At 37.4% G+C, this 27,399-nt stretch overlaps 1 protein-coding gene across 8 annotated transcripts in view; it reads right to left on the reverse strand.

Annotated features, from left to right (window-relative positions):
- LOC131668951 (guanine nucleotide-binding protein G(o) subunit alpha) overlaps window positions 1-27,399 on the reverse strand; it is an 853,882-nt gene that overhangs the window by 147,011 nt on the left and 679,472 nt on the right. The window contains exon 9 of one of the 8 annotated variants that reach the window (XR_009302331.1): window positions 3,623-3,788. The exons of the other annotated variants lie outside the window; for them this stretch is intronic. The gene's annotated coding sequence lies outside the window, so the exon portion shown is untranslated. The remainder of the gene's footprint in view (window positions 1-3,622; window positions 3,789-27,399) is intronic. 8 annotated transcript variants of the gene reach the window in all.

Here is a 27,399-nt window from a genome sequence, read left to right on the forward strand (position 1 = left end):
GCACCCAAACGTGCTAAAAGAGTACATTAGTCACCAAAGAAGTATAGTAAGCACTGTACGCAATGCTTGACGTGTTCATATCATGCACTTCTTGCCTATCAATTATACTCCCGTGTTTTATACAATATTTCTACACATTCCAATGAAGTGATGACTTTGCGCCCTCAATCGGCGATACAGAACCGCATTTACTGTCTAAATGTAAAGAACGTATAAAGGTTTGGAACGAAGTTCCCTTCGTATGTAAGGTCAGCTTAATTAATCAGTAAAGTGATTGCCTCTTTTTCTCTGTCCCATCCCTCTCTCTCTCTCTCACTTTAGTATGATTGTTAAATCAAAAAATAATCATACATACAAAATTATTCGTAATGGATTTTTGCGTTAAATATTTTTAATAGATAAATTTATGTTCTATAGTACAAGATGTGTATACATTTTACATTAATACACAAATATAATTAAATGTAATTGTTAAGAATTTTCATAATATAACGATGATTATAAAAAGCAAATCTAATTAAATAATTCAATTATTGATATAATAAAGCAATGGTAACTGAAATAAAGAGAGAGAGCGTTAATAAAGTATGTTAGCAAGCGAAAGAAGGAGAGAGAATGCTCGGAGTGGGGATGTGTAATGAGAGTGGTAGTGGCAAGTATCGGTCTCCTTCGCTTCCCATTCGTAACAAAGAGGTAACGGCACGCGCATTGGCAACGTTACATTTTTTGCTGGCTAGCATCCTGCGCAACCCGCGATAAGGAACTTCGTTCCAAAACACTTTAGATTGTACTGATTTAGCGGAAGGTATTAAGAGTGGGTTCAAAGCTTGTGGATTATATCCGTACAATCCTGATAGTGTAGAATATAACATTTTAGGTAAAAGAAAAAAAAATTCTTCCCAATGCTGTTAATGAAAAATCTAATGACAAAGAAAATTCTATAAATGAAGCAAACATAGTTCTGAATTATTTTAAGAAACATGTACTCGATTCAAATGAAAGTGCGCACCGCGCATGCGCGGAGCACTGTATTCCCAGGTTGACCATGCGGTTCTGTGCTCCCTGCTAAGAGGACACGTCGGTTGCTCGCGGCCGCTCGAGGCTTACAGTCGTCACTGTGTGCGCAGTGTGCGGAAAAGTAATTTTTATATGCAAAGTATTTCGCATCAGCTTTCAGATGCTATTACAAAAAATGGAGGTTACCGACTATACTGAATAAAAATAAATGATCAAATCCCAGCGGTTTTACATTAGTAAGAAAGAGGTACATTTCGCGCAATAACGGATATTCTAATAATTTCAAAACTACACATGCGATCCTTCCCAAAAATGATTATATTATGTAATATTACTTACTGAAACTACTCATGGAAAAAAATGTACCGGTTGTCGAACTAATAAAAAAGATGTCTTATTAAAATATGCCAAAACGCTGTATTTCAGGGACTAAAATGTAACTACGGCACATTTTTCCAGATTTTTTGGAGAAAATTTTTTATTTTAAATCCAGAAAATTGAAATTTTCAAAAAAATCTAGAAAAAATAAAGTTTTCTTACAGTAATTAAAAGACTTTTTTGTTCTTGAAACTATAAGCTTTGGGGGAATTTTAAAAGAACGAAATCTTAGAATTAGTAAAACAACACTCTAATTTCCGATATTTTGACATTTTTTCCATAAAATCTGGCAAAATGTGAGGGTGTTCCTTGTCAAATTATAAGCAGCCGCATGATCATTTCAAATCAATGCTTTAACTTGTCAGATTTTGTCAAATTTCAGAAAACCACAAACAATTTATACAATACCATAAATTTAGTAATTTTATGAATTTAAAAAAAATTGGAATCTGATAGGAAAAAACGATTTTTAATTCATGGATGAAAAACACGATGTGTACTATTGTAGGCAGGATTTTTTTTTCATATTGAAATTAGAAAAAAAATTTGTCTAGAGCTAAGAATATTTGTATCAATTTTAACATCCGATTAAGAACAAAACAAAACCAGGGATCATAAAGAAATACAATTGAACAATAGCAATCAATAAACTCAATTTTACATGGACATTAAGCAATATTTTCTACTTATAGAGTGGGACTACATTTATTCGAGGTGAAAAAGTAGTGCCCAAATTTTATGTCGATAGACTAAAAAAATTATTTCTAACCTAATAATAAGTTTATGCTTGCTTAGAATGCTGACTGAACTGAACTGAGCTGAAATACTTATTGCACTGGGGGTTCCGTCTATAACTTAATTAAAAATTATCCTTCGTATAACATAAAATTATATTTATGATGAGCAAATTCTTAGTTATTCTTTGGATATCGATGGAATCATTTTTGATGTTATGATATTTTCTATCACCCAATATCATGGTTGTTTTTTCATCATTTAAGCACAGTTTAGTTGACTACAAAAAATAACTAACAATTTGCTCATCATGAATATAAGTTTGTGTTATACCAATCATAATTTTTAATAGAGGTACAGACAGAGTCAAGTGCAATAATTAAAGTACTCTTTGGGAGTTGAGACTCTTGTTTCAATAATCTCTTATACAGAGAGGAAGTTCAGAGTGAGATACTCTATCCCCGGAATAAGTATTTTAACTCAGTTTAGATTACTCAGCATTCAAAACAAGCAGAAGCTTATTATTAATTCAGAAATCATTCTTTTATTTTGAAATTGCAGAAGAGTATTAGAACATGTGCTGTGGCGACTTTTCTCATCAGATATGTATACCTTTTTATAATGTCAGACTTGAGCTTGCATTATTTTAAGTTTACATAAAATTTAATGTTTTACATAATAAATACTTTGTGGGTTTTATTTATTTTTTATTTCAGATATTACTTGGATTTGAGTAGGAGTAGCAGTTGGACAATATTTCTGCAGATGTCGATTAACAAAAAAACAATAAGTCTATCAACATAAAATTTGGGTAAGCCTTATAAATAACAGAGCAAGTCTTATATGTATAGAGACTTGAGCTTGCCTTAATTTTGGAAGGTCGAGATTTCATAAAATTAAAACTTTAATAAAATAAATAATTAATAGATTTTGCTGTTTTCTTTTTTTGGATAATTGCTGTCTTTTGCATTCATGGATTTGAGTAACAGCAGCTGCTCGATTATCTTAAGATTTGGGCAAGAATTTTGGACCTCGACTAAATTCTGTTCTACTTTACACATAGCCTTTTTAATAACTTTACGCATTTATTTAGCAATATACACTAAAAGCTATATGTTATAAACTCACTGTAGAGTAAATATTATATATCAACAATATATAACTGTCTATTTTAACTATTTGTTATATATACTACATGTTTATAAACTATTAACATATGTGAGATTAATAACGAATCTTTCATATAGTGCGACTATTTTCATTATGCACAACCATGATATTTCCTATTATCTAAGACCATTCAACTTGTTAAAATTTGGAAATTACAAATGTTAGCAGTTGAGGGTTGCGTGGCAAAGTTGTAAAAAATATTATTGTTCAGTCTGGTTAAAGTAAAATTTATGTGTGAACACGTGGTCATAACCTTTCTAAAACCCAATTTTCGCTTATTCACATTAAATAATATGTAACTTACATAAATAATATAACTTACCTGATGATTCAGAAGAATGATAGTAGCTGGTTTCTATAGTGGCTTTTTTTATTATTCAATAATTACGTATTGATAAATACTTTTAGTAATTATTGAGCCTCATGCAGATGCGCCCCGTCAGTGTCAGTACAAACGACGAAATGACAGTTGTAACGGGGGAGGTTATCTGAAAAATGGGAAATTTATTTAAGAACAAACTCTCATGATGCAGAGCAAACCGCCGCTCCGTTAAACACGTATGATAGTACGTGTATTCGCCTTAACGTCAGATGATTTATCTTAGTTGTCTTCTATCAAACGGAGTTGAACTCACCTTAAGTCACGTATCTTGTGACACACGATGAGTTTTAAGTCTGAGTGACTTTACTCCTAATATTCTTAATCCTCTAGATGTAATCAGATTAAAACCTAAGCCTTTTTCGATTACTTAAGCTACTAGGAAAATTAAATGATCCAAACGGCGAATAAATTTAACAGACTTTAATTAATAAAAATCACTACAGTCTTTGTAGGCCCGAAAGACTGACGCAAACGAATAGGATATGACAATTAACTATGTTCGTTGAGAAAGATTCGAAGTTCGTTGAGTGAAGATTCGAAATCTACCGCAAACTATCGCTCGACGCGAATACAAAAAAATAACGCTAACACGATTAGACAAAATACTGAGTGTATTTTGTATCGTATATAATGACGGAAGGTGCACCTACCATGCGGTGCAATTACGGTGATCAGCCGTAATTGTTGATGCAAAATATCAACTGCCGGTACCCCTCGATTAATCAGCCCCGCTACCTTGCACTGCGTCTGATTTGCTGCAATCTGCTGCTGTATTGTCCTGCTGCTTACTGCTGCAATGCCGTTGTTGCACACACGCATGTAATAGTCCCAAAAAACTTATTATCGGCGAAAACTAAGTACAACACAAAATCAACGGTATCGATACGAACACAGCTGAGGCGTAACTGCTTATTTAAAAGATCGCGCGCCTCCTCTCTCTCTTAATTGTTCGAACTAACGCGCGAGAAGCAGAATCGCGAACGGATCGATTAATTAAATCGACTACCGTTGCAGACCCCTCCAAATCCTGACTACCCGGGCAGGACGAATACCCGCGATTCACCGCCATCAGGAACCTGAAAAAATAAAGAAGGAAAGGAACCAAATAACAAACTCCCTCCTTTATTTTGGCTAATTTATTTGCCCTCTAGGGCCTACATCATCGTTTGGCTACACCTGGCACTCGATGTTTTGGGTACCGCCAGTGTGTAGCGTTCTTCGGGCACCGCTGGGAGTTGGTCACCCCAGACTCCCCACAGATGTAGCAGCCCCTCAGCTGTGATCGAGATTGAGCAGCCTCCCGATCTTGTGTAGGCAGCTCAGCAGTCAGAGGGGACTGCTGGGCGCTGACTCCCTGGGAGGCGGTGATTGTAACGCCTCCCACCGTGGCAGTCGCATGACCATCTTGCGACCTGACCACGATTGTGGTATCTGGAGCCATACGCCCGTCCACATGGACCGTGAGCATTGGTCCAGCGCCAATAGCTCCCGGGGCTCTCTTCTCCTGAGCTGGCGCCGGGAGCGCTGCGGGGAACTCCTATCCCTTGTCCACCCGCAGCAGGGCCTCTCCATAGGCCCTCTGGTGCTGAGCCATCTCTGCCCACTCCCCGAGCAGTTCTTCTGCGCCCTGCCGGTCCATGAAGCGTCTCAGGTGCTCCTGCACCTGAGACTGGAGATTTTGGGCGAACTGCGAGGCACTCTCCACCTCATTAATCCCCAGACGTACATGTCTGAAGTCGAAGAGGAGAGTAGGCTGCTCCGGGATACGGGGGTGGTTGCAGACCCAGTGCGATGCCCCACAGGTTTCCCTGGATCCTGGGCACTGGCTCGCACTGTCCAACGTCTGGGGTACGCCGGACTTGAGGGTCTGCACCCCCTGGTCTACTGTGGACTTGAGACGCTCGACACTGTCATGGTCTTCCATTTGTGTCGAAGCGTCCCGGGAAGCCTTCTTCGGGGCGATCCACGATGAGTCCCGAAGAACGTCTGCCACCAAAGCATTGTGGCGCTCCCTACGGGTGGTCCCCTTCAACTGGACCCCGGCGAAGTTCCGCAGATCTTCAATTAACTGCGTCGCATCAGGGCCCAGTTGCAGATCTAATAGCATCTGCGTGACCATCTCGAAGGTCTCCTCTTCGACGATGATTCTCCGGTCCATCTGAAACATCCAAAACAAAAAATTTAAGATAAAACTCCGTGCGCGAAGAAAAACCCTAATATACGCCGCATTCTACCGAGTTATACGTTCCCTCGCGATTCTTTGCGAGAAAGTCCTGGCCCTCGTCGATTACCGTTCGGGTTTATCGGCCCAACCGTCCTTTACACGGTGACGGTCTTTCGAGGCCTACCGCTCCCTCTAGTTTCCTTCATGGGAGAGTTGTTGCCTCTTACTGGACCGGTGACCGTCTCTGGGACCTTTCGAGGTCGACCCTGACCTCTCTTGGTTGGGGCAGATACCAGTATATCCGACGTCTCGGTGGGATCCTTATCTACGGCCGTGGGGGCTGCTAATTCGATCCGCTCGCTATCCGATAAATCTCTCCCCGGATCTTTGCACGCGTTCGCGAAATCGTTCGCCTCTGACGGCTGTTCAATTTGCGGCTCGCAGGGCTCGATGACCTCCTCGCTTTCCTCATCCTCACCCTGATCGTAGTACGGTTTAAGGTCTTTGGCATGGAAGAGTACGTGTTGGAACCACAAACCTCTTCAATCACGTACGGACTGGCATATTTCGACGCCAATTTGGCTGAAATGCCTTGGGCAGCCGAAGAGAGAATCCTTTTCCTCTTCCAAACCCAATCTCCGAACTTAAACTCGGGTTGCCGTCTCTTCCGGTCATAATAAGCCGCCTGACACGCAGCTTCCTCCTTTGACTTGAAGTTGGCCCTCTCCCATAAATTAAGGAGCTTCTCCATATGTTCAGCCCAATCCACCACAGCTTGATCCTCCGAACATTCAAGGGCCTGCTGATCTTGGGTTCTTCTGAACGTCAAAGGAGGTATCGGCTGACGCCCAAACATGAGCATCTCAGGACTATATCCCGTGGCGCTATGAGTTGCCGAGTTCAACGCGAAGTTGAACTCTGACAAATGTTCATCCCAGCTCTTATGATCACGGCTTACGTAAGACGTGATCATGGTTTTGAGTATCCTGTTTACTCGCTCTGTGGGATTCGCTTGGGGATGATACACGGGAGTCAAGGCGCGCTGGACGCCGTTCATCTGGAGGTATAAATCGATCTCCTGATTCTTGAATTCGGTTCCATTATCCGACAAGAATATGTAAAATTATTTTATTTGATATAAATATATATAAAAGAGAAAATGATATAAAAGATAAATTAGTTAACTTAAAATAGTTAAGTCGGTAGAGCAAGACTCGGGCAATCAGATTGAACCAAATAACAAGAAATGAAGTTTATTAGAATTTAAATCAGAACTTATAAAACTATTTATTTAGTTAAAATCAATAAATGAAACATGCTTACACTCTCCCGGTGAGACCTGAGATGTATAGATTAAAATCAAAACATTTCCATATTTAACATTCAAACTACGGTTCGTCAACTCGGATACATAATAAAAGATTAGCTCACACTAAGATGCTCATGGTTCTTCGCTCGCAATGCTCGGTTCTTCTATGCCACACATCTGTCGATGAATATTGAATATTTATAGCTGCCAAGTAATCTCAAAACTGAGAAGAAAAGCGAAACTTGGCTTGCCTCGTCACAATTCCCAATATAGGAGGTAATCACTAAACTGCACTAGTATATCTTGCAACACAAGCAGTGAAATTATCTTGATCCCAGAACGGATTCTGTCGCAGAAGATAGCCGTTGGAATGTCGTCAAATAGTTGTAAGTCAGAAGGTCCCGCCTTCTGTGGTGTTTCTCGCTGAGTGGCAACCGAGCAAAGGAGAGCGAGCAGCGTTAGAGAGGGGCTTATATAATAGAGCGCGTACATGGAACGACTCCCCACTTACTTACTTACACAAAATTTGAGTAATTCAAATTGATGCGTTACATATGCTCCGTAGATTTAGAACGAATCGCAGGAACAAAAATGCTCCGTATTTCAGTGGATGCATTAGAGCTAAATCTTATAATTACTTTAATACACCTCAAATTTCACACCACATAGTTAACCCTTATTTATACTATTCTAAGTCGACTTAAAAAATAACTCCGGAGTAATTAGCGCAAGTTAATTTTACATAATATAATAAATATTCTCGTAATTACATAGGTGTACACGTGATATCGCTTAAAGCAATACATATTTAATCATATCATTCTTCTTTTGTCCCTTTATAGGTTTTCGAATATAATTCTCCTTTTCACAAATACCTCATATCTCGATCATGATAATACATTTCAATCTATCTGTTTTTAAGACATTCATCATTATACATGCACTTAACATCATACACATTCATAGCATACTACATTTCAGTCATTCATTTCACAAGATAAACTCACTCATACTCATACGCACAAAACAAATCAAACATTTCACTTAAAATATAATTCGTTAGTCCAGCAAGGTATAGCAAAGACTTTGCGAGGAAATCGGAAAGGCAACGCATAAAGAACTCTGATTCACAGCATTTTTGTACTTGCGAAGATTGAGGCGATTAAAGGTACCCTTCTCGATTGATGGATCATTTGGATCAACCAAAAGGAAAGCATTCTCGCCAATAACTCTCGAGATTCTATACGGCCCCTCATATAGGTGAAAAAATTTTTGTGTGACTTTGTCAAGCGCATTTGATAAGTGCCTGACTCTCAACATCACCAAATCGTTTACGTTCAAGACTACTTTAGATATTTTATTTCTTTGATTTTTCTTTCTTCTTTGAAAGTTTCTCAGAATATTATCTCTTGCTAATGTAATCATTAACGCCTTATCAATTGGTTGAGGAGATGGAAACTTTACAATCTTAGATATCTCATCCTTAACATGCTGTCCGAAATGTAATTCTATGGGAGCAAAGTTTGTACTATAATGGGTGGTAATATTTAGTAAATTTTCTATTGTTTTAACCGAGTCTATCCATGTTGTATGCTTTTTCACACAAAAAGTTCTAAAAAGGCGACCAATTTCCCGCATGACGCGCTCTGTAGGGTTAGACTGAGGATGGCGAATACTACTAAATAGTACTTTCACGCCTATTTCCTCCAATGGGTTTATCCATCGGTTTGAGGTAAACTGCGTGCCATTATCACTTAAAATCTTTTTGGGCTTGCCACATTCCGGTATATATTCTTTAATGATTTTATTGACTGAAGCTAAAGTTGTTGCTCTTTTCATAGGGTAGAGCCTCACAAGCTTTGAGAAAGCATCAAGTACGACGAACAAGTACTCCATTCCCCCCCGGGCGCGAGGGAGGGGTCCATAAAAATCCACGGTAACCAAGTCTGAAGGAAATTCAGAAGTCACAAGGTTATATGGACCCTCCATCGCGACCGACAGGTACTTAACTCGCTGACAGAGATCGCATGACAAGACGAAACTTTTTATATCTCGATGCATAAACCTCCAGTAATAAAATCGCTTCATATACGTAAGCGTCTTAAATACTCCCGGGTGACCAAGCTTCCTATGTGTATGCTCAATTAAACCTTGTTTCAAAACCAGTGGTATGACTATGCGAAAATTGCTGATTTTATTTTCACTGTGAAAAAGTATGTTTTCATATACATGGAAATTCTCACTCAATTTCTGATTTGTTTGTTTGTTCAAGCTATCTATTATATCTCTACAAACCCTATCAGTACTTTGCTCATTTTGCAAGTTTTTTAAAACTGATTTTAATGAGATATCACGATTGTTAATTGACAATATTAACAATGGAGAGATCTCATTTTCTAAATATGGCAGTGTAAATTGATTAAGCAGATTAATAAACAACCTATCACTGATTTGTGTACGAAATTTTCCATTTGGATTTCTACTGATAAAATCTGCCGCGACATTATCAACACCTTTGCAATACTTAATGTCAAACATATATTGTTGCAACAAAAGAGTCCACCTGATTAAGCGAGAGTTATGATAAACAGTGGATAACATAAAAATTAAGCCTTTATGATCCGTAACTATATCAAATCTAGTCCCAATCAGGTAACATCTAAATTTTGTCACCGAATACACAATTGCGAGCAACTCGATCTCAGTCGTCGTATATCGCGATTCCTCAGATGTGAGACAACGACTGGCTATGGACACAATACAGTGACTTTCATTCTCATCTAACTGATACAAAATACCGCCTATTCCCATCAAACTTCCGTCGCATTGTACCTTCAACTTAGCATTAGGATTTATGTGATTCAAACACACTGCATTCAAAAAGTTCTTTTTTAACTTCTCAAAATTTTCCGTATGCTTATCAGTCCAAATCCATAATGAGTCTTTTTTTAATAAATCGCGAAAAGGTGTAATATATGAATTATGTGCTATTATAAATCTTCTATAGTAGTTACACATACCAAAGAAAGATTGTAATTGATTTTGGTTTTCGGGCGGCTCAAAGTCAACTATCTCCCTTACTCTTTCAAGACTCGGCTCTATGCCTTTTGTATACAAACGAAACCCCAAAAACAATATTTCAGTTTGAAACAATTCAGTTTTATCAATTCTAACCGTAAAATTACTTTGAAGCAATTTTTGGAAAATAATTTGAAGGATTTGTATGTGTCTATTGAAACTCCTTGTTGCGACAACAGTATCATCAATATAAGTCTGCGAGTTTGTATAAATATCAAAAGGATCATCACAACAATTTTCATTTGAATCAACTAAAAATTTAAAATCTTGTGAAAGAGGAGTTAACATGGCTATGTTAAAAGCTCTTATAAGAGCGCTTCCAGCGGTTTTAACACCAAATGGCACTCTTATCCATTGATACATTTTTCCCTCAAATCTAAAAGCTGTCAACGGTCTCGAGTCCTTATGTAACATTACCTGCCAATAACTATTAGTTAAATCTATTTTTGAGAAAAATTTACATTCAAAAAATTGTTGCAACATTTCAGCTATAATTGGAGGAGATTCATGATCATCCTCTATACAATCATTTAACTGTCGTGCGTCTAGGCATATTCTAAGAGTTTTATCCGATTTCATAACTATCCTAATTGGATTACAATATTGACTAATAGCAGGCTCTATAATACTTTGATCCAACATCTCCTTAATAACAAGTGCAAGAGGTTTTCTAAATTCCAAAGGCACTGAATAATGTCTATTAATTTTCGGATTTGGTTTAGCTAATTTTAATTTATGTTCATAACCTATTGCACAACCTGTTTTGTTTGAGAAAAGTTTCTCATATTTATTCAATAATTGTCGGAAAACACTCTTTTCATTTTCGTTCAAATTCTTATTCAATAAAACTATGTTTTTTAATTTTTCATTAAGAGTCATACTATCGTTTTTACATAATATTTTATCTTTATCATTTTGATGGCAATCACTATTTATACATAATAAACTTTCTTCTGCTTGATTCATAAACATATTAATATTATACGTATTTATTTTTTCACTCGTTATAATTTCATTTATTTCATTATTTTTATTTTTATTTCGCGCTTCATTCTTATCTTCAAGCAGATAATTTGATTCATTTACATTATTAATTTGAAATTTTTCTTTATCTATTCGAACAATATGAATACACGTCACTTCATCTTTATTTGATAGTATGATTCTTTCTAAATCACATTTTTCAAATTTTATGATTTCAGATGGTATAATTTCATGTTTAATTCTAAGCTGTGTCTTCCAATAATCAATCACCAAACCAGCCCTTAAATTAAAATCATTTCCCAGAATAATATCAGTAGACAAAAAAGGCACAACTAGAAAATAATGTGCAATTTGAAAATTATGGATTTTTATGTGCAACAAAATTTGTTTTTTTATATTAGTTGATTTTTTTCCTATTGCTGTTGAGACAACTACATTTGAAACTGGAAGTTCTAATAATTCAAAGTCAATTTTTAATTTATTATAATAGTTTTCTGAAATAGCAGTAATTTGGCTCCCACTATCCACTAAACTCCAAACAGAGCTATTCAAAATATTAATCATAATGCGTGGTGAAGCAGGTATTCTTTTGTTTATGTTCTCAATTTGACCCTTATCATTAACTACTCCATATGATAAATCGTTTTCTAATTCGTGATATAGACGCATTGGCGGGTCAGAGTTCAATACGTCTATACTGAGTTTAAATTATTGTTTGAAACCTGATTATTATTATTATTATTCCCATTTTGATAGTTTGGCGGGGGATGTGATAGATCAGGCAAATTCATTGTAGCTTGATTCGAATTCAAACTCTGGCCGTGCAACCGACCATTAGAGTTTTGTAAACAATTACATTTATGATGATCCTCATACGGACCCTGAAAATGATTACGATCTCTATTTACGCGACCACGACCTCTACCATAACGACCACGATTTCTACTTTGATTAGCGTACATACTTTGTACTTTAAAATTTTGCCAATCTTGTTGTTGATTATTTTGATTGTTTTTATAGTTATTAAATTGATTTTTCCTTTCCATGAAGAGAGTGTCAAGAGTCGACAACGTGGCAACAATTGAATTCGAATCATCACAAGCAACTGAAGCTAAAGATTGTCGAGCCTGATAGGGCATTTGTAATACTATATTATGATTCATCTCAAAATCTGACATAGGTGGCATTAAAAACTTTGCTTGTTTTCTTTGTGCAAAAAAGTAAGACTGCAAATTTCCATCTCTCTCTTTGCTAAATTTTCTCGATAACCATTTACTTTTAATTTTTACTTGAATAGGAATAGTATAAAATTTTTTAATAAAAGCAACCTTGAACGACGGGTAATCCGAAAAGTCAGGTTGTAGTTCATACCAATCGCGCGCTTTACCGTGAAGAATAACACCTACAATATTTATTTTTCTATTTTCAAAAATTTGTTTGAAACGAAAATATCGTTCGAGTCCGTCCAAAAACTCAAGGGGATTTTGAGTATCCTCGTCAGAAAACTCAGGGATTTTAACATCAATATGATTTGTACCTGAATTTCCCAAAATCGCCAAAACGTCCGCAAGCACATCACCCCGTTCGTTGTTCGATCGTTGCGCATCTTGAGGTATAGACTGTGGCGGAGCGACAATGTTTTCAGATTGATTTTCATGCAGAACACGAGCAGCGTCCAGCTCTCGCTGTAGCTGATCTACCTGCTCGACCAGGCCGTTGGCTCTCTCGAACTCAACATTTACAAGCCGCTCTAAACGTGCCACTTCATCGCGATGCCTTTGCGCTTCCTCGCGCTGCCTCTGCTCCAAGCGTGGGTCATCGGGTACAACATTCATTGTTGACTTGTTCTTTCTCGTTCGTTTGGAAAACAAAATAGAATTAGGAAATATTTTCGTTGTCTTTCTTCCAGACCTTGTCACATAGTTCAAATCGTCAGCCATTCATTTTATTAAAATTACGTGAGTTACATAACCGTTGGGTGCCAATGTAAAATTATTTTATTTGATATAAATATATATAAAAGAGAAAATGATATAAAAGATAAATTAGTTAACTTAAAATAGTTAAGTCGGTAGAGCAAGACTCGGGCAATCAGATTGAACCAAATAACAAGAAATGAAGTTTATTAGAATTTAAATCAGAACTTATAAAACTATTTATTTAGTTAAAATCAATAAATGAAACATGCTTACACTCTCCCGGTGAGACCTGAGATGTATAGATTAAAATCAAAACATTTCCATATTTAACATTCAAACTACGGTTCGTCAACTCGGATACATAATAAAAGATTAGCTCACACTAAGATGCTCATGGTTCTTCGCTCGCAATGCTCGGTTCTTCTATGCCACACATCTGTCGATGAATATTGAATATTTATAGCTGCCAAGTAATCTCAAAACTGAGAAGAAAAGCGAAACTTGGCTTGCCTCGTCACAATTCCCAATATAGGAGGTAATCACTAAACTGCACTAGTATATCTTGCAACACAAGCAGTGAAATTATCTTGATCCCAGAACGGATTCTGTCGCACAAGATAGCCGTTGGAATGTCGTCAAATAGTTGTAAGTCAGAAGGTCCCGCCTTCTGTGGTGTTTCTCGCTGAGTGGCAACCGAGCAAAGGAGAGCGAGCAGCGTTAGAGAGGGGCTTATATAATAGAGCGCGTACATGGAACGACTCCCCACTTACTTACTTACACAAAATTTGAGTAATTCAAATTGATGCGTTACAAATACCTCTGGCGCGCCAAACCTAGTGACAATCCTCTCGTGTAATTCCCTTGCGATTGTCTTTCCATTGGCTTTGCGTATTGCAACACACTCTACTCAGTGAGTAAACAAGTCTACAAAGACTAAGATGTACTCAAAACATCGAGAGCTTTTGGGAAATGGACCAGTGATATCACCGGCCACCACCTGCCAGGGTCGTGATACTTGTCTACGACCCATCAGCCCGCAAGGTGCTCTTTGTTCCACCTTGCATTGCTGACATACCGGGCAACTCTTTATGTACTCCCTGACCTGATCATATATCTTATGCCAGTAGCAAGCACCTAACCCTGGAGAACGTACGCTCTCGTCCTTGATGTCCTGCTGTAGGAGCTTCATGGACCTCCTGGAGCACCTGGTGCCTTTTCTCCCTAGGCACCGCAAGCTTCCACGCTTCGTCGTTGTCGATGGACCCTTCACAGTCCTCATCAGGCTGATAATGATACAGCCTCCCTCCCACTACCTTCCAAGTAGGGTGAGAGTGTGGGTCTCGGCATACTTCCTGGTACTATTGCAAATACCAGGCGTCAGTGATCTCCGGCCGACTATTTATGGCACTCACTTCAATCCCCTCCTCTTCATAGGCCCTAGACAATGCGTCTGGCACCACATTGAGATCCCCGTTTCGATATTCAATATCGAAGACATTGCCTTGCAATGCTAGCTCCCATCGCGCTAGTCTTCCCGTGGGATTTCTCATATTGTGGAGCCATTTCAGGCAACTATGATCAGTGATGACCCTGAAGTGATGCCCTTCAATGTACGGCCGGAACTTTCCAATAGCCCATACCACTGCCAAGCACTCTTTTTCGGAGACCGTATAATTTCTCTCAGCGCTGTTGAGTGATCGGCTGGCGTATTCTATCACACACTCTTCTCCATCGACATCCTGCGTGAGGACTGCCCCGATCCCACTGTCACTGGCATCAGTTTGCAGTATAAACTGACCGTTAGGATCGGGCGATTGCAGTATTGGGGCGGAAGTCATCGTCTCCTGCAACCTCGTGAAAGCTCGCTCTTCCTCCTCCTCCCAAGAGAAACGTACATTCTTCTTTGTCAGGCGTTTTATAGGTTCAGCGATCATGGCAAAGTCGGGTATAAAATGTCTATACCACGAGGTCATTCTCATGAATCGCTTCACCTGTTTAACAGTCCGGGGTATTGGATATTCCAATATCGGTCGTATTTTCTCTGGATCTGGTCTTGCTCCGCCCTGGTTTACAAGAACTCCCAAGTACCTGACTTCCGTCTTGCAGAAGTGACTTTTGGCTTTGTTGATGGTTAGGCCCGCACCTAGAATTCTCTTTAATACCAATTGTAGGTGCCGCTTATGCTCCTCAAAGGACGACGAAACCACAATTACGTCGTCAAGGTAAGCAAAGGCGAATGGATCCATATCGGGGCTTATCACCTTGTCCATCAACCTCTGGAATGTCGCTCCTGCGTATGACAGTCCGAAGGGCCTTTTCTTGAATTGAAAGTGCCCTAATCCAGGTACTATAAACGCTGATATCGGACGCGATTCTTCCTTTAGGGGAATTTGATGGTACGCGCTACTCAAGTCTAGCGTGGATATGAACTTTACAATCTTATCCGTCTTAGGATGTCGTTCAGATATGGCAAAGGATAGGCATCAGGTTTGCTTATTGCGTTTATCTTTTGGTAATTCACGCAAAACCTATAATTTCCATCAGCCTTCTTTACCATCAAACCTGGACTTGACCATCCGCTGGTCGCTGGTTCGATTACATCTTTTTCCAGCATATCTATGACCAGCGCGTGCATTTCCTCTCGCACTCTATCAGAGATTGGGTAGTATTTCTGTTTGATGGGTCGAGCATTTCCAACATCTATTTCGTGCTCAACCCCTACGGTACAGCCTAAAACCTGATCTCCGTCAGGAATCAATCCATTAACGAGGTCTTCTATTTCCCCCAGCTGTGTCTCCGTGGCCTCCCACAGTCCTACCGGTGCGAGAAATGCCGTACCATCAATTCCAGCTACTTCCATTGGTACTTTCACCTGGGCGTCCTTAAGCCATAATTCATCCTCGTCGGGATCCAAAACTGCGCGGAACTCTCTTATAAAGTTTGCGCCTACGTAGTAGTCATCCGCGAGCAGTGGCGTAATGGCGACTTTGATTTCCTTCGTGATTCCTCCTATTTTAAAGGGGAACGTCACGTGACCAATTATAGGGCATGGGCGCCCATCAGCGAGCCTTGCATCGCCCGCTCTGGTCACATTCAATCCGAGACTCATCTCCGATGCCAATCTCAGCCCTAATTGACCCATGACCGTGGATGAGGCGCCGGTATCATAGAGTGCTCTAATTTTAAAGTTACCTATGTCTACCCGCAACCACCACCTGGTCTCATCCTCAGGATCATATCCAGGAGTCGCATCTTTGCCTCCCTTCGTCGTGCTTTTCAGCGGCTTTTTCCCTTCCGCTGCTTCGATGACGGTGGGCTTGCTTGTACTTGTGGATTTCTTCGGCAGAGGAGCTTTTTGTGTGGAGAGGCTTTCCCTGAAGTCTTCCCCATCCTCCACAACCTGTATGTGGCCATCTGGTCCTTCCAGAATGACCACCCCTCTATTCTGCCGAGGGCTGGCATCGGATTCGATCGCCTTCAGTTCCAACGTACCGTTAGGCCCTGGGCTCTCTTAATGTCCTTCTAGGACCTGTTTGGATCCCGGGGTCGCCGACAATTTGCTGTTTCTCATCGGCAACCCGCAGCGAGAGGTCGAATCTACTGGAGGCGCGAAGATGACCTCTTCTCTTCGCTCTCCTTGCCGTTTCCCTTGTTGCAATCTGGGCAGAATTTACGACTAAATTCCAATTTGCCACAAGTGGAATACTGGAGAGGTTTGGTGAAGTCGATCTTCCATCTCTGTCCTTCTCGACGCTCGCCAAGAGACCTGGGAGAAGGAGAATTTTACCTTCCCCCACGCCATCGGCTCTTACGCTGTTCTGGAGGGCTGCCTTGCTTCTCATTGGCCAACTTGCGCAACATCCACTCGATGCCCTCCAGACGCTCTTCCATCTTCTTATCAGAAGTGGAAGCTTGCGTAGCCGATATCAATGCTTGTTCGGTAGGCCTCCTGGCATGGTTCTCCACGCCCTGTCCGCGTTGCGGATCTCCCTCCTTCTTCGCACGCGCCTTCCCTTCGCTAGCCATTGCAGCGGTTTGGGATGTATTACCAGCCATTAGAAAAAGATTTTACAGTCTAACGTACCCCAAAGACCCCCCTAAATTTTTAGATCGCTCGGTTCAGCGGTTTTTCTGGACCGATTGATTGAAATTTTGAAATTATTAAGGGAACAAGATTTTTGTTCCTTAAACTTGACTTAATCTTTTTAAAAATTAATAATTTCATTTTTTTTTTACTTTTTACTCGATTTTGAGTTTTCTGAAAATTGATTAACGAAAAAAAAAATCCAAAATAATTTTTTCAAAAATTTCGAAAATTTTCTCAAAAAAATATCGAATAAATCAACAAAAAATGTGGAAAACGGCTTACCCTAAAGGCCATCCCTGTAACTCCCCGCTAATTTATTTTTTGGAAAATTAAATTTTAAAAATTAAAAAAACTAAGAGGCCATTTCTGACTTACCTCGTTGCAGCTATGGACACATTCAAACCCTTTTTTTCCTAAAAAATATTTTATTGAATAGAATTAAAGTCGATATCCCGAAGGTGTCCATGGTAGTCATTGCTCGAAATTCTGAGCGATAAATTTTTTACGTTTTCTACAGAGTCATTACGTGACACAAAACAGTTTTTTTCAAAACTTTTCGACTTCTGGTAACAGTTTTTTCATTATTTTTAAAGAAATTATTGACAGCAGCTTTTAAATTTCAATTTATCCCATAATGCTTCTCAGGCGACATTTATCTGCCCCAGAAGTCGCTCGGCTAGTGACCTTTGTTCAGGAGGTGTACAGATATCGACAGGTTGGTGAAGAACTCGGTGTAAGTGCTTCGGTTGTGTTTCGTGCGTACAACCGATTCCGGACAAATAGATACCAACGACGTGCTAGACAAGGACGACGTCGAGCAATGAGTCGTCGAGATGATCGAGCAATCATTCGACAGGCTATCCAAGACCCTTTTGCTGCAGCAAACGTCATCGGTCGAAACTTCTCGAATCTTCAACAACAGGGACAACAACAACAACAACAATAACAACAACGACAGTGTCGAAACATTTCTCGATCAACGGTAAGAAATCGTCTTTGCGAATCTGGACTCCGTGCTCGAACTGCTGCCCGTGGACCGATGTTGACCATTGCACATCGCAGAGCTCGTCTGCAGTACGCCGACAACCGTGTGAACTTGTCAATGAGAAATTGTAACAGCCTTTTATTTTTGACGAGTATCAGTTTTGCCTGCATGGTAACGACCGAAGACATTGAGCTTGGCGTCTTACAGGTCAATGTTATCGACAGCGTTTTATTCGTCCCATAGCTGCTTACCGTGAAAGATCGGTGATGGCTTGGGTTGCAATTTCACGGGATTCTCGTACTCCATTAGTAATTCTTTGAGACACTCTCAATGCTAGGCGTTTCATCGATCGAATCTTGCAACCTCACGTATTACCGTTAGCACGAAACAGGAGAGAATTTATTTTTATGCAAGATAATGCTAGGCCTCACAGCGAACATCATCCATCAATTCTTTCAGAGGAACAACATCAGATTTTTGAGGCATCCTGCAATGAGTCCTGATCTAAATCCCATAAAACACGTCTGGGACATATTGGGCCGCGGATTGCGTCAAAATTATCACCATCTGGATAATTTAGCAGAATTAGAGAACTGATAATAATTTGGTGTCAGATCCCTTTACGGATGATCCGAAATTGCATTTCGAATATGCGACAAAGGTTGCAAGCTGTAATTAGGAGTAGAGGCGGAAACACTCGATACTGAACACATACACATTACACACTTTAGAAAATGAGTTTGGAGTCGTTAAATACTGTGAAAATGACAAACCACGGAGTCTCATTTTTTCCAAAGAATCTAACACACGTGCGTAAGCACAAAAGAAGCGTAAATCCGACCGTGCAACTTCCACATCGTATGCTTAGGATAACGCTAATGCCGGCGGTAAATCAGCAATCAATCAGAAACCTTGTTTGTCATGAAAACGAAAAAAAACAATTTTTTTTCCAATCAACCATGACTAATTTTTGTAGGAAATCTTCTGCAGAAAACGAAAATTAACCATTGATAATTTTTTAAATACTTGTAGCGCAACCCATTACTACGAACTTTAATGCTGTAATATCGCGTGAAGAAGTTAGGGTCTCGCAATCATCATCATCATTACCATCATCATCATCGGTATATGAACCTCCGAATGTGGTTGGTACTGGTGTGGAAGCATCTAATGCTCCACGTACAACGATAAATGTAGCCAAAGATGTAACAGCTCGATGGAGTGACATTAACAGTGCTTTCAAAGATAGAATCAAGACTGGTTAATTATCAATCTGAAACATTTAGATTAGGCTACGTTTTTGAGACATGCCAAACGACTGTTTCAAGCTCAAATTGATAAAGCTTTGAAGCGACATAATTCTATAAAAGTTAATGTTGTATTGGATGCTGAGTATGCAGTTACGAAGAATGACTAGAAAACACTCGATGTAAAACATTTCAATACTAAGATGATGCTGATATACATAACTACGTATATTAAGAATGTACTTGAGCCTATCAGCACCAGTATGGAAGAATTCCAAGAGCATGATTCAGGGTGGTCTCTTCGCGTTATACTAAATTTAACTGTCAATATCAGTAAATATAATCCTATGAGGGTTGGTTCTTACATTAAGTTGCCAGAAAAAGGAGGACCTATCTAAATGTGCAAAACTATGATGATGATGAGTATTTCATATGGGCTATCTTTTCAGCATTACATCCGATTGCAATGAATCCAAATCGTATCAGCGCATATACTATGCATCAATATAAGTATAATTTTAGGAATCTTATATTTCCCGTGGATCCGAGGTAAGTTGTTAAATTTGAAAAAGAAAATTATGTTTCAATTTGAAAAATGGCATCTACGAAGTTTTACCTCAGCATGTGACCGCTGTGAAGAAGAAAAAGCACGTGAACCTTCTTCTAATGGAGAATTATTACTTTGATGTAAATGCTGAAGAGAATGAAAATCATATACAACGTGCCTTGTAAAGTACACTATGTATGGATAAAGGACTTGTCTCGACTGATGCATCGATAATTGTTATCTAAGAGATGTAAGTCATATATTTGTGATCGTTGTCTGCACTATTTCCGAACTGAAGAAAAATTGAAAATACACGATATTGATCGTAAAAATGTGAATATGTGTAAAATTGTCTTTTCTGATGAGAAAGACAAATTTTTACAATTTGTTAATTTGAAAAATGAGTGTTCTGTACCGTACATTGTGTATGCCGATTTCAAGAGTATCTTGAAGCCAGTGTCTAATGATAAACGCGTCTATGAGCAGCACAAACCGTTTAGTGATAATTTTTTCGTGATGTATAGCTACGATAACTCTAATTCACATTACCGAAGCTACAGGCAGAAAACGATCTATGATATTAGTCCAGCCAAGTGGTTCGTACATTATCTCTAGGACTTAGCTATGTACCTGCACAATTTATACAAAAATCCACAGCCTATAAGAAATTCAACTTTTCATGAGACATTTAGCTTTCTTCGTGCTACAGAATGCCACATATGTTAGAAGCTCTTCGACACCGACAAAAAGAATACAAAAGTTCGCGATCATTGTCACTTTACGAGAAAATATCGAGGACCTGCTCATAGAACATGTAACATTGCCCATCAAGGTCTTACTTTCTCGCACCACGTTACGATTTCGCTTGTGGTCTCTCGCGGTAGCGTGCGGTATCGGATGAGTAGAGCGGCTGTTAGAAGAACGACGCCACGTTCCTGTAAGCGCATCTGGTCATATATAAGACGTCGTGGCAATATTCGATTGACAATGATAATCAAGATTATTTAATGCGAAATATTCTACAGCGCGTCGAGTTCAAGCGAGTCCGTATGTATATATATTTATAATGTGAGAGCGACATTTATTCGTTTATTGAATATGATTATAGGAAGATATTCGAGAGTACTCTGAAAATTTACTATGAATTTTTATAATAAATGTATACATTGAAAAGAGAAAGATGGAGAATCGTCGAACTCATATTTAATATAATTTCTACCACACTTTCCTTCACTTTCTCGGAATTCTTGAGTTTCTTATCTGGGATTTTTCACATATTATTTTATTTCAAAGGTTTATATTACTTTGTTAATCACGAACGAAGAAAGAAAATTATAAATGGCGCTCCAACGAAAAAATTTAACGTTTGTTAATTAGTGAAACTTTACGAATTGATGAGTGACAAAAGCATTGTGTACGTAACGAGATTAGGTCGCGTAACTAAACAAAAGCAATGCAACTTGAATTTCTTGGTTAGGCGAAAAATACATAACACAAATACTAATACAATTGAAATGGTAATTGAACGAAATAACGAGACGATGCAGCAGGGTCAACATCACAGCGGCGAAGTCGAGCGACTTCGTCACATCAACGAGCAAAAGCGTGAAGACTTGGAACGACAACAACGGCAATTGGAAGAGCTGCAAGTGGCGAGAAATAATTAAGATGAAGTATATGAGTTGAGGCAGCAACTTGCGAATCAAGAAACTTAAATTCAGAGACTACGGGCTGCTCAACTCGTGCTTCCAGAACCACAAACTGACGTCGCCAATGCTGTACAGCAAGCGCCATTGAACCAGCAAGAAGCCGCTCGTTAGCACGACTACACTGCCGAAATTTGCGCGATTATAGGTAATGTTACTAGTATGCACATTGATGTAAAAATGCCGGAATTTCATGACGAGAATACGTCAAACCCTTTAGAATATCTCGATAATTTTGAAAGGTTTTGCATAACAAAAAATATAAATAATGAAAATAGGATGAAAATTTTGAATATATCTTTACATGGGAAGGCTCGACATTGATACAGCTTACAAGATAATTCACTGATATTTCAACAATTCAAAGATTGATTTCAAAATGAATTTTATAATACTAACATTCAAATTAATTATCGTGTCAGGTGGTCGAGTGGTAGATTTAACAATAAAGAGGATAGAAGCATACAAACTTATTACTATCAGCAACTCAAACAAGCTAGATATTTGATACCTATTATTACAGTTTATGAAAAAAATTTGATTATAGTAAAGCAGTTTCAAATTTCTGCTAGAAAAAGTTTAGCTCATATAGACTATAATAATTCAAATGATTTGTTGAAAGCAATAATTAGTTTAGACAACCTTTACAATGAAAAAATCAAAAATAATGATTTCGAAGCATATAATTCAAGGAATAGTTATTCACAAAATAATCAAAATTATAGTCAAAAATATAACAGTCAGGAAAACGTAAATATCAATTAATTTAAAGTTCAAAACAAAAGTTATGTTTCAAATTATCGTCGCAGAAATTTTAATAGACCCAGGGGGAGAGGAAAATTCTATAATAACCAAAGCAATCATAATACAAACAATAATCACAAAAATACTTAAGGTAATAAACAGCCAAACAATACACAACATTCGCAGATCCCTATAATAGATACAAGGTTACCACCTCCACATATACTAATATTCAAACTCCATTCAATACAAATAATCAAAATCAGGGTATTAGTCAATCGGATTCTTTAAACAGAACATAGGCGCGTTGAGTTGCGGTCCGTCGATGCGTCAATTTAACGATGATGTAGTTAAAGAAATAAATAAAGGAATATATAATAAGGACCAATTGGATGAGCAAACTATATCACAAAGAATACCATATTCACCTCATTTACTTTGTACGGTCTATGATGAAACAATATGATCGTTGGTTGACACTGGTAGTTGACAGGTTAGTGCTATATCGGAAGAATTTTATAATAGTTTAAAAAAATCGCATCATTTAACTGAATTACCAGTAACAAATGTAATAGTATCAATAGCCATAGGTAAAAAAGCAACCCCTATAAAAAAGTAAATTTATTTACAATTAAAAATAGGTAACGAAATTTACGAATATACATTTTTAACAGTACCATTTTTAGCTAGCAAAATGATTCTGGGAAACGACTTTCATCTTAAAATAGGAGTAATAAAAGATTACTGGCATACTAGAATTCAGATAAAAAATAAAATAGTATCACAATCATCGATATTATTTGAACCGGGTAGTTCGGAGAGGTTGATATTGAGTAAAAACAACGAACAAATATGCATATATATAGTTAAACAAAATGAAAGAATTGATAAGAAACAAATTAATGTGATCGAGATTGAACCACCAAACCCTCCAGAAAAAATTAAAGAGAATTACTTTCAAATGTGTAGCATAGACTATAGAAGAAATACAAAAAGAAATATTAGAGGGTAATGAAATGTTTGACATTGAAGATTATTTAGAAGTAATCGATAATTTAATACTAAATGCATGTACAGTTGAGAAAATAAGATCAACAACTCTCTCCGAGCACCTCGATTCGGTTGCGGAAAATTTCCTTAATGTCGATAAAAGAGAGAAAAATATTTTTATGAATATGTTAAAGCAATTTAAGACATTATTTTCAGATAAACCGGGATGTGTCACAAACTACGTACATAAGCTCAAATTAACATCGATAAATCCGAAAATAAAACAATCATACCCAGTTCCGTACGCGTTGCGAGGTGAAGTGGAGTTATGCTTAAACCAAATGCTGGAGGCAAAGATAATAGAATCAGCGGTCAGTCCATATTGTAACCCGATTCGCATAGTACGAAAGGACGATGGAACGGTACGAATTTGCTTAGATGCGCGTAAATTAATTAAAAACATAGAAGACGATCATGAGTCGCCTCCGTTAATAGCTGATATTATGCAAAAATTTCATAATTGTAAAATGTTTTCGAAAATTGATATGACAATGGGATACTGGCAGATGTTGCTTGAAGAAAATTCTCGTCCTTTGACTGCATTTGTTTTCAATGGTCGGATGTATCAATTCGCACGTGTTCCATTCGGTATTAAAACAGCAGGTAGTGGCTTTATTAGAGCCTTTGCGTTAGCCTTGTTGAGCACAGTGAGAATAATAGATAGTTTTCAAATACAACCTGAATTAGATAAAAATATGAGCGAAAGTGAAAATGGAAACATGAATGAATGAATAAATGAACGATGAATCAAGTAATTTTGTTAAGATTAGCGAAAATATTGTAGAGATTAAAGAATCTCTCCATACACTTTAGAGAGATCTCATCATGTTCTTGCTGAGTACTTAAAACAATATACAGAAATAGACAATAATTGGGACGAATGGCTCGACTTAGCCATGTTAAATTATAACACCTGCGTTCAAGAAAGCACTAAACATACCCCATTCGAAGTTGTTTTCGGTCGATTAGCCCGATTGCCATCTAGTAACCCCTTGCGTGAAGCAGATATGGTACCGACTTATAAGGGATATATAACTGACTTAGTAACGCGACTCACAGGAATTCCAAAATTGGAACTACGTAGCAGACGTAAAAGACGTAGAGACGTATAAAAATAAAACAAAGCGTTAGAAGAATCTGAAAATGGGGAAAAAGCACATTACTCAAAACTTCAAACTCAAATAACTTTCTCAAATCAAAAGCTATCAAAGTAAATCTTTTTTCGGATAATAGAAGAGAATATAGACTTTTTAAACTATATACCATATTAGGAAATCGATATGTAGAAGCATGAAAAAATAGGTATATTTTCTTCAACAAATCTGCTTTTTCTCCATTTTACTGTATAGAGTGTTACGGCCGGCTAGCAGTCGTCGTGGCCACTTTGTGCCTGCTCGCCTACGGCTCTCGACCACGACCTCTGATATTAACAATGACATAAAAAAACACATAAAACATACAAATCAATAACTTGAAAATAATTAGCTCGAAAATAACATTACTAAATAATAAGAATTAAATTTTTCTGCTATTTACAGATCTCACGACATGCATAAAATCGAATTCTTAATTAATATTAAAAAGCTTTTAAAACTCAATAAAAATAAGAAAAATATATAATAGTTGGTGATTTTCACTGTGATATACTTAGCCAAGAAATAATGGATCAAATATTTCTAGAACTACTTCTAGAAAATGGCTATTGCCCGGGTTTTCATGACCATCCACTGATGATAACAACAAAGGTTCATGCATTAATAATTTCTTCAACAAGATTGATAAGATAAATTATAATACATATCTATTGAGCACGCTATTAATGACCATTATCCACTGATAATGTCATTGAAAGGTATAAAAAAGAAAATTCGACAAAATACAAATATCATTCAAATAAATTTCCAGAAATTAAGCAACATAGCCAGAACTATAAATTGGAGTGAAATAAAAATACAAGCAAATCCAAACCAAGCTGCCTTGATTCTTACAAACAACGTAAAACAATGCATACAAAAAGCTAAAATGGTTAACAACAGAAGTAATAACAACAATAACATGGAACCTAGAAAAGCATGGATACTAAACTAAAGCAATACTACTATCAAGTAAAACTAAAAAAAAAATCCATAAAATCTAGAAAACCAACAAAATTAATACAATAAAAAAAGAAAATCACAAAAAATATGTCAAAATACTTGACATAGTTATTTACAAAGCAAAAGAAACTTATGATAAAAATCTTATCCAAGCCACAACTCATAATCCTAGAAGCCTATGATTATAATTAATAATAAATTAGGAAAAAACACAAAGAAAACTAATTACATTAATTACGTTATTGATAATAACACCAAAATTACCGAACCAACAACAATAGCAGACAAAATGAATGAATTTCTTTACAATATTGGAATAGAACTTAGTAGCAACATAAACGCACCACTAAACCATAACATAAAAATGATGGAAAGGAATTTTGAAAGCATATTTTTGAAACCTACAGGAGATCATTGCCAAAACGAAAAATAAAAAGGGGGAGTCGATGGCTTAAATATAAAAGTAATGAAAACATTAACTGAATATATAACATCTCCCATAGTACACATAATAAATTTAAGTATTCAAAAAGAAATTTGACCAGATGTATTAAAAGAAGCAGAAATAATACCTATACACAAAACCAAAGAAAAATTTTTACCTAATAATTATAGCTCAGTATCGCTCATCTCTAACATAGCAGAAATGTTCGAAAAAATTATCTACAAAAGATTTTTAAGTTGTATTGAAGATTGCAACTTAATATCAAAAAAACAATTTAACTTCCAAAGAACAAAAACATTAAAGATGCATTAAATTATGTAACAAGTAGTATGGGCTATAAGGGTTCTAAGCCACTTTTACCATGCGAGTTTTTATACCTTCCTTACCAGCAGTCGTTACCGACCTATGGGATGTTTTATCGGCAGATTCTTTATCGATGATGGACTTGTTTGAGTGGCACTGTAGCCGACCGTTGTGTGTGTATGTGTGCCGATATGCAGGCCCCACCGGTAGTTACCGACTCCTCTTGTATCGACGTGGATGGATGCCCCCGGCCCCATGCCCCCGATGATCGATGAGTCAGATAGAAAAAAAAAATATGATTAACGATATGGACGGCGTATTGGCATGCCTAGTCAATATATCTCTTGGAAAGTTCCAGATTTACCGGAGTACTCGTGCGCATGCCCCGTGGGATAAGGTTTATTGGAAAATCAATAAAATCTCCAAATTTTAAACACGTTTGAAATTTTAAACAACATTTATTTGATAAAAAGAGTATACATAGCTATTATATTATAATACATATACAAGTTTTGTAACGTGACCGCTTATTAGATTATACTTAATTATACGATCGTGTAAAGTTAAACAATATGCAGTTGTTGCCCCATCATTTTTTGTTTCAAACTCTAGACGTACATCTACATCATCTTGTTTCAATGATTCATTTTGCTTAGAATAATCTATTACTATTAGAGGTGCATGCGTAATAAATTGTTTTCGATCCAAAAGTGGATTGTACATACAGTCTCTGTTTTAATAGTTCACTTGAAAATTAGCATACATGTCATATAACATAGAATATTAATTATTACTTATATCAAGATTTAAATTTCCATAAGGATATTGCTGAGTATTGAGAAAAAGTTTAACATTGGTTACACTGGAATGATCAAATCTGCTGGGATTTTTAGTTTGATCAGACTTGCGTTTTGTTTGACAACCTAATATAATATATCTTGGTTTTTCTAATTGATTGGATGTTTTTACTGTCGAAAGATGTTTCGACGTTTGTAGTAATGCTGAATACTCATAAAGTTAGCACGATCAAAAACTCATAAAAATAGGAACATC

Source organism: Phymastichus coffea, unplaced genomic scaffold (assembly GCF_024137745.1).
Source record: "Phymastichus coffea isolate CEN01 unplaced genomic scaffold, Cenicafe_Pcof_1.1 PCOF00007, whole genome shotgun sequence".
Lineage (NCBI taxonomy): Eukaryota > Metazoa > Arthropoda > Insecta > Hymenoptera > Eulophidae > Phymastichus > Phymastichus coffea.